At 39.3% G+C, this 11,942-nt stretch overlaps 1 long non-coding RNA gene across 1 annotated transcript; it reads right to left on the bottom strand.

Moving 5' to 3' along the window:
• Nucleotides 1-9,857: 9,857 nt before the first annotated feature.
• Nucleotides 9,858-11,064, bottom strand: LOC118493252. The gene is made up of 3 exons (XR_004895248.1): nucleotides 11,044-11,064; nucleotides 10,479-10,596; nucleotides 9,858-9,869 (listed from the first exon to the last, which is right to left on the bottom strand). It is a non-coding gene; the product is annotated as an uncharacterized LOC118493252 (long non-coding RNA).
• Nucleotides 11,065-11,942: the final 878 nt, after the last annotated feature.

The following is an 11,942-nucleotide window of genomic DNA, read 5'->3' as shown; positions in this document are numbered from 1 at the left end:
GCGAGGTCCATGAGCCATTGTACATCTACCCTGTAAATTTGAAGATGCTCACATTAGTGTAAGTGGTGAATCCAAACCTGGGTCCCATGGGTTTGACCAATTTCCCCATCAGATTTTCTTTGCACAGACAGCAACATTTTCTGCATCTGTGCTCAGAGGAGGATCACTGCATAATCATTTCTTTCTCTTTGCTCGCTATACTTAGCAAGCAACCTGAAACCTGACATGCCTCAACAACAATGCCCACAGACACCTCCATCCTCATGTACTGTTTTCCAAGGACTTTTTGCTTTGACGTACGTAGACCTGGCATCGTTAACATCAGCAAGGTGTGCCCAGCATGCAAGTACTTTACAGCAGATATTTCTCATATGTACAGGAAAAGCAGAGTGTTTCTCAGGAGCCTTTCTCCTTGCAGGCTGTCGTAAAGGTTAGTGTGTGAATTTGGCTGTTCTTGATGTGTTTATGTTTTCATTTACCACCAAGAAAAATAATTAATCCATTTGAAATGGATTTTGTCCCCCCAATATTCACCATATATATTCATTAGAAGTGTTAATTAAAGCCGGTTCCCTTGGCAAAATATTGTATATATAGGAATACTATTCATAGTACATGCATTAAATTATATTTTGTATAATTTAATCATACTTTTATAATTTCATGCCATTACTTCTATGTTTAATACACAGGAATCATAATTAGTATCCACTGTCATGTAATATAAATGTATTGATTTAAGACTGATTGGAATCAAGTCAAAACCCATAGATATAGAACATTGTTCTATATCTATGTCAAAATCCCCTTATTGGAAGAGGACAAATAAATATAGACATGTTGGAATTGTATATATACAGAAAGAAAACAATTCCAACATATAGGGGGGTTTTGACTTAAATTCCAATCAGTCTTAAATCAATATATACTATATACAGTATACAGTCTTAAATCAATATATATATATATATATATATATATATATATATATATATATATATACATGAAAAATTTAATATTGAACCCATTTTAATCTCTGGTGAATTGGAGTAACTGACCAACAGCTATAATGTTATCATGTAACAACCAACAAGCTGCTGGTAGAGTTTCCTAATAACCTCATAAAGCAGAGGCGGAATAAAAATGCACCCTCACACCAAAACAAGACGTCAAAACAAATCACAGATAGACACCAAATAACTCAGAGTAATAAATACCCTGAGGCTGCATTATTTTTCTGACATGTTATCTGCTGCTGTTTTAAAAAATCATGACATTCAAGTAACGAAATTACAAATCGAAGCACAGCATTTGAACAATTTGAACAACAAAAGTCTAAATTGATGATCAGAAAAAAACAGACATCACTGCAAACATCTAAGCTAAGCGTCAGTTGCTAAGTATTGTGATGACTTGTAATGGATGTTATTTTGATTTGAAAATCACAAGGTCTTAAATGCTGCTGTGATGCCAGCAAATGCACCTTTGCACCATTAAACCCCCTTGCAAGACAAATATTCTTAAAAGAGCTGCAGATCAATCAACGAATGTTTTATATCACATATAAGTGGAGCGTGAGCAATTGAGGGAGCACAAGAATGTGAGGCAGTGCTGGCACTGTTCCAACAGGGGGCTCTCAAACAAAAGGGAAGCTTTGCCAGGTATGGATGCAGCAACAAAACCTTGACGTGAGTTGGTGATACACAGCTCAGAGTACTCAGTGTAAAGTTATGCACATTCTGTTTTTGTTGGACTCAGGCAGATGGAGTGGAGGGCTGGAAAACCTGTCATATGAGTTGGTACATTCCAGATGAAATACACAGTACTTTTGTAAGTGATAGAGTGTAGAGTGGAAAAGGCACCCTTGAGCCGCCACATTCTTGGCATTCTTCCTGGCAATAATAGTTGCAGTTGTAATGTTATAAAAATAAAAGTGCAATTAAAGTCTGACCCTAAAGTCTAGCCTCTTTAGTAAGTCAAGTTCAAATGGGTGGAAAAACACTGATGGAACTGCATGTTAATTAAGCAATAGCTCACGACAGGCCTTGTTATGTTGTGATTATATCAAAGCTAAGGGGAGTTATTTGGCCCGATGCGAAGTGTGACATAATTAACGCATATCACAGTCATAAAGTATGGCAATATGAAAGTTATGGTCACATTCCAATTTAAATAGATTTTAAATAATAAATAATCATACTCACAATTTTAAAAAAGCATCCTGGGCTAGCTGGCTGCCTCCACATACAAGGTTATTGCTAAGCAACGCTGCGCAGGTAACGTCAACCTACACTAGCAGCTATCATATGCTATTTCTTTTTCTTAAAGCAGCCATATTATGCTCATTTTCAGGTTCATAATTGTATTTTAAGGTTGTACCAGAATAGGTTTACATGGTTTAATTTTCAAAAAACACCATATTTTTGTTGTACTGCACCGCTCTCTCTCACTGCTGCAGATTCTCTTTTCAGCTGGTCTCTGTTTTAGCTACAGAGTGAGACCTCTTTTCTTCTTCTTCTTCTGTACTATCTTTGATTGCACTAGCACATGCCCAGTAGCTCAGATGTAGATCATGTCAGCTAGCTAGCTCCATAGACAGTAAAAGAAAGGCTGTTTCTACAACTTTGGTCAATTACAAGGCAGGATTAGCTGGGAGACTTCTAAATGAGGGCGCACATATAAGTAGTTCTTTTGTAGATTATGGTGAACTTGTGTGTGTTGTAGCAGTGCTTTGCTAATGAGAATGAGGTAGCATGCTAGCGTTAGCGTTAACACTACGAGCTAATGGTTGCGGTTAGCTTGCTCATTTCGGCTTGTGACGTCACAAGCCGTGCCGATTTTGAACAGCTCACCCGGAGACTGAAGGCAGGACACATTCAAAAACCGTATCTCACTCTAAACAGCATGGGTGGATTTTTTTTCAAAGTTTGTATGTGTGGAAGCACCAGAGACACAAGAGAACACCCCAAATCCCAGAAAAAGTGTTTTTTACATAATATGGGCACTTTAACACTAAAGAAAGGCAAACAATAACACAAAGCAACTAACTACCGTGTTCTGCAAGGTAAAATTACTGTTTTTGTTTAAAAAAAGAGTCTGAAAGGGCTGCCCGACCACAAGGTAGTGGTTCTAAACATAGTGTACACTTAAAGACATACTTTATTGATCCCGCAAGGGGAAATTGATTTTTTTTTTCACTCTGTTGTTAGTTATTACACAAAGGCCTGAAATACACATGCCCAGGACCTATACATGCACTAATGAAGAGATGTCAGAGTGGGGGCTCAATGTCTTGCTCAAGGGCACCTTGGCAGTGCCCAGGAGGTGAACTGGCCCCTCTACAGCTACCAGTCTACACTCTGTACTTGGTCCACACAGGGACTTGAACCGCGACCCTCCGGTTCCCAAGCCTACGGACTGAGCTACTACCACCCCACTACTATAATTTTAAACCAGCTGTGTCATGGCAGTGTGTCTGCAGATGAACAGTTTCCCTCCGTGGCACCAGCTATCAGTCTGTTAGTCTAATTTTTTTTCTTCTCAAACGCAGAGTGCAAAGGAATTAGACGTCATAGCCGTTGTATATAGTTATTATATCACAGCTATGAACCAATTAAGATTGCTTGATTTGAGATACCCGTTTTACAATATGATGCCACAATAGCTCCTAGAAAATTGCTCCAAGCTAATAGCTCAAAGAGCTTATGAAACTGTACCTATGGTTGGGATGCAGGTAGCCTTTCCAACCTATTACCTCTTCATCCAAACAAACCCCTGCCTTATATTTAAGCCTTTAAAGGTCAACCTGAGTGGCACAGAAAGGCTGCTGACTGTCGAATGGGTCCAATGATTAATATGATTGATTATAGTGAAAATGTTAATGACATTACCTTTAATAATGTTGCTTATTCAGCTCGATACACTGCACCATATTACTTACCGCAAAAAGGAAAAGTGTTTATTGTGCCCAGTTCTAATGACTGTTTCACCGCTCTCAGATCACAGTGATTCACCCATAAGGGTGTGTTTTGAAAGCATTTTAACCCTCCACACTAATGACAGAATGAGCACTCAGACACAGCCATCATCTTTTGAAATACACAGATAGTGTACTCCCACTCACTCTGCTCCCAGAGTCTTTATGCAGAAAATATCTCCTGCTCCATGCTGCCAGTTTGAACTGCTCCCATTGGGTTTCTGTCTTTGCAGTACCGGTTGGACAAGATAGACATCGAGCCTCCTTCCTGCCTCAGGCCATCTAGTTACAAAACTAAACAGGACAACAACAAAAACCCATGCATCTCAACTTTGCCCGCCTATAAGTAGCAGCTGAATAAATTAATTTACTCTTATGACCTCTGCCTTTGTATGATCGTAGTTCAGTTGCTGTGAAGCACTCTGACCTAAAACAATTCCCCAAATAAGATGTAAAGATAGAACTGAAATCTGAAGTTAACAGACATTGAAGTGAACAGAAATGAACCAAGCTACACACTGTGTTGGCGGTTTAGAATAGGATGAAATGCTATTCCAGGAATGCTAAATGAGGTGTTAAAGGTCCAATATGTAATATATTTACTGTAATAAATCCAAAAATGATCATCAGATATTAAGGAAACGTGCTAAGTTGAAATACTATCTTTTCTAACAACAATGCTAATGCCAGTGTTTTCTCCTTTTGAAATTTCCGTTCCGTGAGGGAATTTCTGTTTGTGTTTTGGCCTATTTGTTATCAACTGCCCAGTTTGACAGCCAGGCCGGGTTGCCAGATATACCTGTAAAAACGTAAACCCAGTGCACTACAGCTGTAACGTTAGTTTAGCCATGAAGGCAGCAAACAAACGAGCAGGATCAATGGAGATAGATTGTACCTGACCTAAAAAAAAACGGCATGTTTCTAATAGTTGCGAGACGTTACAAACCCCGGGTAAATATTAGAGCTGTATTTGAAAGATGGAGAGAGCTTAGAGCCCAAAAGGACGCCGAGTTGGCTAATTTCCTCCAGGCTAATTTATCACGGCTACAGGGGACGGGTATTCTATGTCATTTCAACATTCATGTACACACACCAGGCAAGTGGGCCACGGCTGTTTACAACGTGTAGCCTGTTCAGCGGCCGTAGCCGACAACGGTGAGTTATTTTAAGCCAAGAGAGGGGGGCTGTAAATCGGAAAGAGAGGACCATGAGTTTGCTGCGTGTTTAGCGATTGTTGCCGTAATTCTAAGCCAATAAAGTGTATTCTGTCGGGGGGAGAGGACGGCAAGGTAGTGTTATTTTTAGCGGTTCTCACTGTAATTCTAAGCTGAGGAAGTGTGTCTGTCCGTCGGGTGGAGAGGACGGCGAGGTAGTTGTGTTTTTAGAGGTTCCTACTGTAATTCTAAGCCGAAAAAGTATGCCCGTCAGTTGGGTACAGAGAGGTTTTTATATATCAATATAGCCAGCATCTAACGTTAGCTACTCCGTTGTGCTGTGAAGTAATGTCTGGCTACACAAGCGTTTAGTAACATCGTTGTGGATGCTGTGGTCTCAGCCTGGCAACCTCCGTGAACTTCGAGTCTGGGGAGGAGGGGGCGGGGGAGACGACTCTCTCCAGTATTTTGAATTTGTACTGCAATAACTAGTTTAAACACTAGCTGCCAGTATTACATATTGCACCTTTAACTAAATGGTAAGTAAACATGAGCAATTAAAGGGGTGGTTCAGAATTTTGGACATAGGACCTCATTTCCAAGATAGCCAGTGTGTTATTTATCAGTGGAGACCGTTTTCAACACTTTTCATCCAGTCCTTCCAGTTGCAGTAGCTGGTGCTAGGCTAGCGCAAGTCAACAGTATCTGCTAGCCTGCCATTAAAAGCAGTCTTACCCACTCCACAGTACACCCGAGGCAAATAAATTATAACGCCAGACTATTGATGTAAATGTCTGTTGATAGAATAATGTTAGAATTGAAACTACCCTTGCATCGCACTGCAATAGTTATACTTTGTTCCCTGCAGTTGGTAGTGTGGTGTCTTAAAAAGTAATGCTGTGATGCTGTATGAAGAGGAATCCGCCGACACTGTTCTTGATTATAAAAAGGTTTATTACAAGCAAAGATTCAGCATCAATTTTACAAACTCCTGCAGAGAGCTTGGAGAACGACCAACCCAAACCTCAAAATTTGCCGCTCTGCCTTTTCTTTGTGTGAACAACGTATATATTCCATGCATTGTATCAACATAGGACGTGATATGTGTGAGTATATGATTGGACCAGAAGACTGACCAATCCATACCTGTTATCTGGCATAACTCCAAAAAAGGTATCTTCTGTCTTGGGGGGACCTCTGCTCATGTTAACAATTTCCAGATATTCTCAGTAAATGTAGGGTAAAGTTCATACATCTCCTTATACCAACTCTTAAGTCAAAGTGTATAGAATGTTATAGAATGTCAATATACCACAGTAGCATAGGCTACAGCAGCGGCAGAATGAGGCTGCCGAGAAAGCCGGTTTAAATGACAATCACGCAAGTTTATTTACCTGCCGACTGCCAGGCTATAACTCACATAAAGTTACCGATACATGAAAGCACACAGGCTAGCAATTTGCATGTGAACTGTCTGAGCTTACATTACTTTTCTGTCAGCAATTACCTAAAGTTAGCGGTTAGCCCAGCCAGGTATCTACCAAGAGTGTAGCTATACCGTTAGCTAATGTTATCACTCTCCACAATGCATTGAACAGAAACATTCAAGGCATTTGTCAGTCTCAATCAACGTTGTCAGTCTTAATCTATCAGTAGCAGCTAGGCTAACGTTATGAAAGGGGCTAGCTTTATTAGCTAGAGTAGCCTACCGAAAGTTATTACCTGTTCATCAGTAGCTGTTGGTGCATCTGGAAAGACGGATGGAACCGCATTCGTTGTCAGTGACTTGTGGTCCTTTAGATTGCAGGGTTTTTCAAAGTCGTCTGGTCTAAAATGATCACTACACATTTGCCAGTTGAGTAGGGTTTCCGCCGGTATCTTGATGTCCAAGCCAGCAGCTACTAGGTTTCCCGACTGGAGCGCGCTTCTCTGTTTACTTTATGGCGCAGTACTACTAACCGAAGCTAAGTAAAATTCTGCTGCTGCTGAGAAACTAGTCCCTCAAAATGTAATGCGATCATTGAGATGCAAGGGTAGTTTTATTTCTAACATTATTTTATCAACAGACATTTACATCAATAGTCTGCCGTTATAATTTATTTGCCTCGGGTGTACTGTGGAGTGTGTAAGACTGCTTTTAATGGCAGGCTAGCAGATACTGTTGACTTGCGCTAGCCTAGCACCAGCGAACTCTGCAAATGGAAGGACTGGATGAAAAGTGTAGAAAACTGTCTCCACTGATAAATAACACACTGGCTAACTTGGAAATGAGGTCCTATGTCCAAAATTCTGAGCCACCCCTTTAAGAGCTTCACCTCACCTTACCTATACTGTTGCTCAATCTAGGTACTGTGTAGTGTTTAAGGTTTACTGCTGCAGAATCTTTGTCAGTTTGTCGATGTACTGTAACTCTTGGCACAGAGGTACTTTACACATAACATTTTTAGCTACACTAGCAGCATAGGTCTCAGGAAGGCAATCTTAGGTGGCCAGTCTACCACTTTGGTCCAGACACAAATATCTCAACTATTAGGTGGATAGCCATGAAACTAGGATAAAGCCCACTGCCTTTTCCTCTAGCACGACCATGAGTGTGACATTTTTGTTTCTTAGTGAAATATCTCCATAACTGTCAGATGGATTTCCATGAATATACATATAGGCTTTAAATAAAGGGGACTTGCTTACCAAAACATACCGTGTCTTCATTATGCTATTATTAAAATAATACAGCATAGTGAGATTTGGTCTGACGAGGACGTATCTCTATACATTAGGGTGACAGCTGGATGCAAGAAACTGCAGATGATTGTCTCAGTATCATGTTGATTTAATCTTAATGTTATGCACTAAGCACTCCTCTGCAACCACAATGTGATTTGACTACACAGACAGGGTAATATTTTAAGCAAAGAACTACAATTCTGAAAAAGATATTCATGGTGCACAGAGGATAAATCCTAAACACGTTGGCAATCCCCTGACTGTTTCTGATCTAGTGTAACCAGCAGGTCAAAGTTTTTACTTATCCACTGAAATATATTTACATCTAGATGAATTGGCACAACATTTTTTCAAGGCCTCAGCTCTACCTGTGTTAAAAATGAATTAGTAAATGTTACGTATGGCTCGCTGTTATGGCTGTAGTAACTCTTGTTTCATCTTGTTATAGGAGAAAGGAATATCTGATTCCTGATTGAAAAAGAAAATCTGATTAAAAGCCTGAAATACCCAGCAGCCTTTGGTTGTTGATGTTCTAGAGTCACATATCAAACTTTTTGCTTGCTTGTTTTTTGTTGTTTGGCTTTTGCTCCTGTTCTCTTCCCTGTCCAATTAAACAGACAAAATAAGGTTAACTTCACAGAAAAATCACAGCACTGCATTTGCAAAATATCATTTAACCCCTGTTGCCTCGCACGTTGCTCACAGTGACACAACACAGTTAGGTTTCAGAACATTTAAAAAACTGCCTGGTTTGCACACATGCATTGTAAGGATGTGGTGTGTTTGCAGAGAGAATAGAGAGCAGAGGGTAGGAAAGGGGCAAGACAGAGTGATTTTATTTTATAAGGTCTCTAATAAAGGTTTTGAACCATAAAATCAAGATGTGCACTCATGCTGGGTTGTCGACCTGCCCCTGTGACTACAATTACTGTCAACAAACACCCAATACTTTTTTATTTTTTATTTAACCTTTATTTAACCAGGAGGAAATCCCATTTGGTTTCATATAAACCAATACTGGTTTATATGAAGCATGTAGTCTGTTTGTTCACTTTGATCTAATTATGAAGCATTGTGAAACAAATTAGATTACAGAATTGTAAAACAATTGAAAATTGAAAAACACTCCGTCATAAAAACTGGTTTAAAGTAAATTAATCTTAATTTTATGATTATACATAAGAATGGTACATTTTGATATAAATGGTAAGGAATTTAAACGTGCTTCACTACTGACTAATTATTATAAGCACTGTTACTGTGACTAGTTGATGAATATGTGCAGGAATTGGAACAAGGTGACCTTTTGCAAATATAAATGTCTCTCACAAGGCAATATAATTGGCTGCACTGAATACCACAGGGAGAAGAATTAAGGATAACAAGCAAATATCTTATTAAAAAAAAAAATCAAAGCTGTGTCTGCAGGCTTTTACAGTAACTAAGCATGGCATGCATATGATCACAATAACTCTATACATTTACAGTAAATGTACACTTTGCTGATTACAAGCCCTTCTCTTAAAATAGATTAGACACGCGGTGTGCTGCAGAGGTTATGCAGAGTGCTCCACGTGCAGGAAATGACAGTGTAATTACTGAGATGACTGCAGCATCCTGGAGACCTGCTTTAGCTCAGTGTGCAGCTGACAACAAACAAGCTCAGCTCCTAAATTTGACTTGTCACGCCTTTGTAGGAGACCCTGCAACACACAGCAGTACATACAAACTGATCACAATCAGACAGATGTTTTCACAACATCGTAAAGTCATTGTGAGGAACACGATAACTGATTTTAAACCCACCTCTATTATCAAGATCTATAATTGTTGACAACTGATAGGACAGCAGGGAAGTTTTGAATGTTGTAATAGATGCGCTACATTCATAGAGTGTAACATTTATAGAAAAAGAATAAGAACACCGTCATGCTCATTGATAAATGAGTTTTGTCTGCTTACTTTTGCTGCTGAGGAGTTTGTGGAGCCTGTGCAGCACTGCTGCTGCAGTATAGCTGTGCTTGAGGAGTCTATTTTTTTGTTGTCAGCAGGATTTTTTTCCACTCCTACATAATTCATAACTCTGTCCTTCACTTTCATATAGTTCTACTTGAATGCGAGTCAACCCCCTCCACACAAACACAAAAATAGATTTTAGTTATGAACATCCTTTTCCTGGCACGGTAAACCCCCTAACTCACACAGACTTTAAAACTAAAATCTGACTATGACAAAGTGTAACGCTGTGTAACATTGGCGCTTGAATCAGTGGTTTCAATATATTGTACAATGTATAACAATGTGACAATCAATTTGTTCAGATATGGTGTGACAGCCATTTTTCAGCGGAAAAAGTGGAAGGCTTTTTATCAAATCAAATCATATCTTTATATATCTTGTTAAAGGAGTTATGAGAAGATTGATACAACTCTCATGTCTATAAGTTAAATATATGAAGCTACCGCTAGCAGCTTAGCTTAGCTTAGCTTATCACAAAGACAAATAGTCTGGTTCATAACCCCCAACATGTTGTTTTTACATTTTGTTTTGTTGTGCAGATTGTACAAACAACATATAACATGCTAATTTACCTTTAGAGGTGTTTAGATTTTGTACTTTTGGACTAGTCTTGCATTGCCAGACCTATCTCCACAACGCTGTGTCAGCGCTGCAGTATGGTCTGGATACACCACCTATCTATTGTGGGATAGGGGGGAAAAATGCTCTGCCTTGTTTGTATTTCTTTAAGGGATTTATTGGAGCAACCTGACCAGCCTCAAATGCATGGACGAATGCACAGGATGTACCAAATTTTTGCAATGTTATGCAGGTTTAAAAAGGTAGTCTTTGAAGTTAGTTTCATGTGGACGTTAAAGGATATATCCTGATCAAAGATCAAACTCCGAGATTCCTTACAGTGGTGCTGCTTGAGGCCAGGCAATGCCATCCAGAGTAGTTATATCTTTAGATAATTTGTTTGAGGCCAAATACAATTACTTCAGTTTTGTATGATATTAACAGTGGATGCTGATGGAGTGTTTCCTAATAATATTGCCTAGAAGAAGCATGTATAGGGTTACTAGAATTGGTCTAAGCACAGAGCCTTGTGGAACACCATGACTAACTATAGCGTGCATGGAAGAATCATTGTTAACATGAACAAACTGAGATCGATCTGATAAATAGGACTTAAACCAATCACAACCGTCCTGGGCTACTAAGCCCCAATAGCGGAGATAGAGAGAGAGAATGGACATCCGTTGAGCCAGACTATCTTTGGACAGACTTGGACTAGCGTTTCCATTTTTTATGCTAAGCTAAGATAACTGGCCGCTGGAGGTAGCTTCATATTTACCGGACAGACGTGAGAGTGATATCAAACTTCTCATCTTACTCCCGGCAAGAGAGCAAACAAGCATATTTTCCAAAAGTATTTACTTACTTTAAGAAATGTGATTTTGAAAGCTTTAGAAAGCAACAACTGTGCACTTTACAGGAACGGGGATGTCATTTGTTGTTGTTTCTGATAAAGTCTGGATATGTTTTCTTTCCCTCCATGTTTATAGGTTTTTTTTGTCCTCTAGGTTCAGTCGGATTTCTTAAATCCAGACCCCTGCAATTGACTGCCAGTGAGAGGCTGGGAACACTGAAAGAAAAAGTGCATAATTCGAAAGAGTATCAACTATTAAGTATCAGACTGAAAAGGATTTTAAAAGCAAGATGATCTCATTTTTCTGCATCTTGTGCCATATGGGAACCACAATAAGGTCAAAGGTTTTGTCTGTCTAAATGTGCTAACTTTGTCTTTGCTTGCATGGGATGTGTTTCCAGAATAGGTCAAATCATGTTGCCATTAATATTTCAAACATGCTAAATGGAAAAAGATGTTCATATGGTTGTGGCGTCCAAATAGCTGTCCCTTTTTTCTAATAAGACAATATATATGAGAGACAATTTCCAACATCAGATCGGGAAGCTGGCCCTATCAATTTCTTGTTGAGTCATTTATCTTACCAACATTGATGAATTCATTATGGTGACAATTCCTGTCGCTATAATGAAATGCCACCCAAAGATTGGCCCCTGGT

This window comes from Sander lucioperca, chromosome 15, assembly GCF_008315115.2.
Source record: "Sander lucioperca isolate FBNREF2018 chromosome 15, SLUC_FBN_1.2, whole genome shotgun sequence".
NCBI classification, from domain to species: domain Eukaryota; kingdom Metazoa; phylum Chordata; class Actinopteri; order Perciformes; family Percidae; genus Sander; species Sander lucioperca.
The sequence above is the reverse complement of the archived record's forward strand: the minus strand, read 5'-3'. Positions and strand labels throughout refer to the sequence as shown.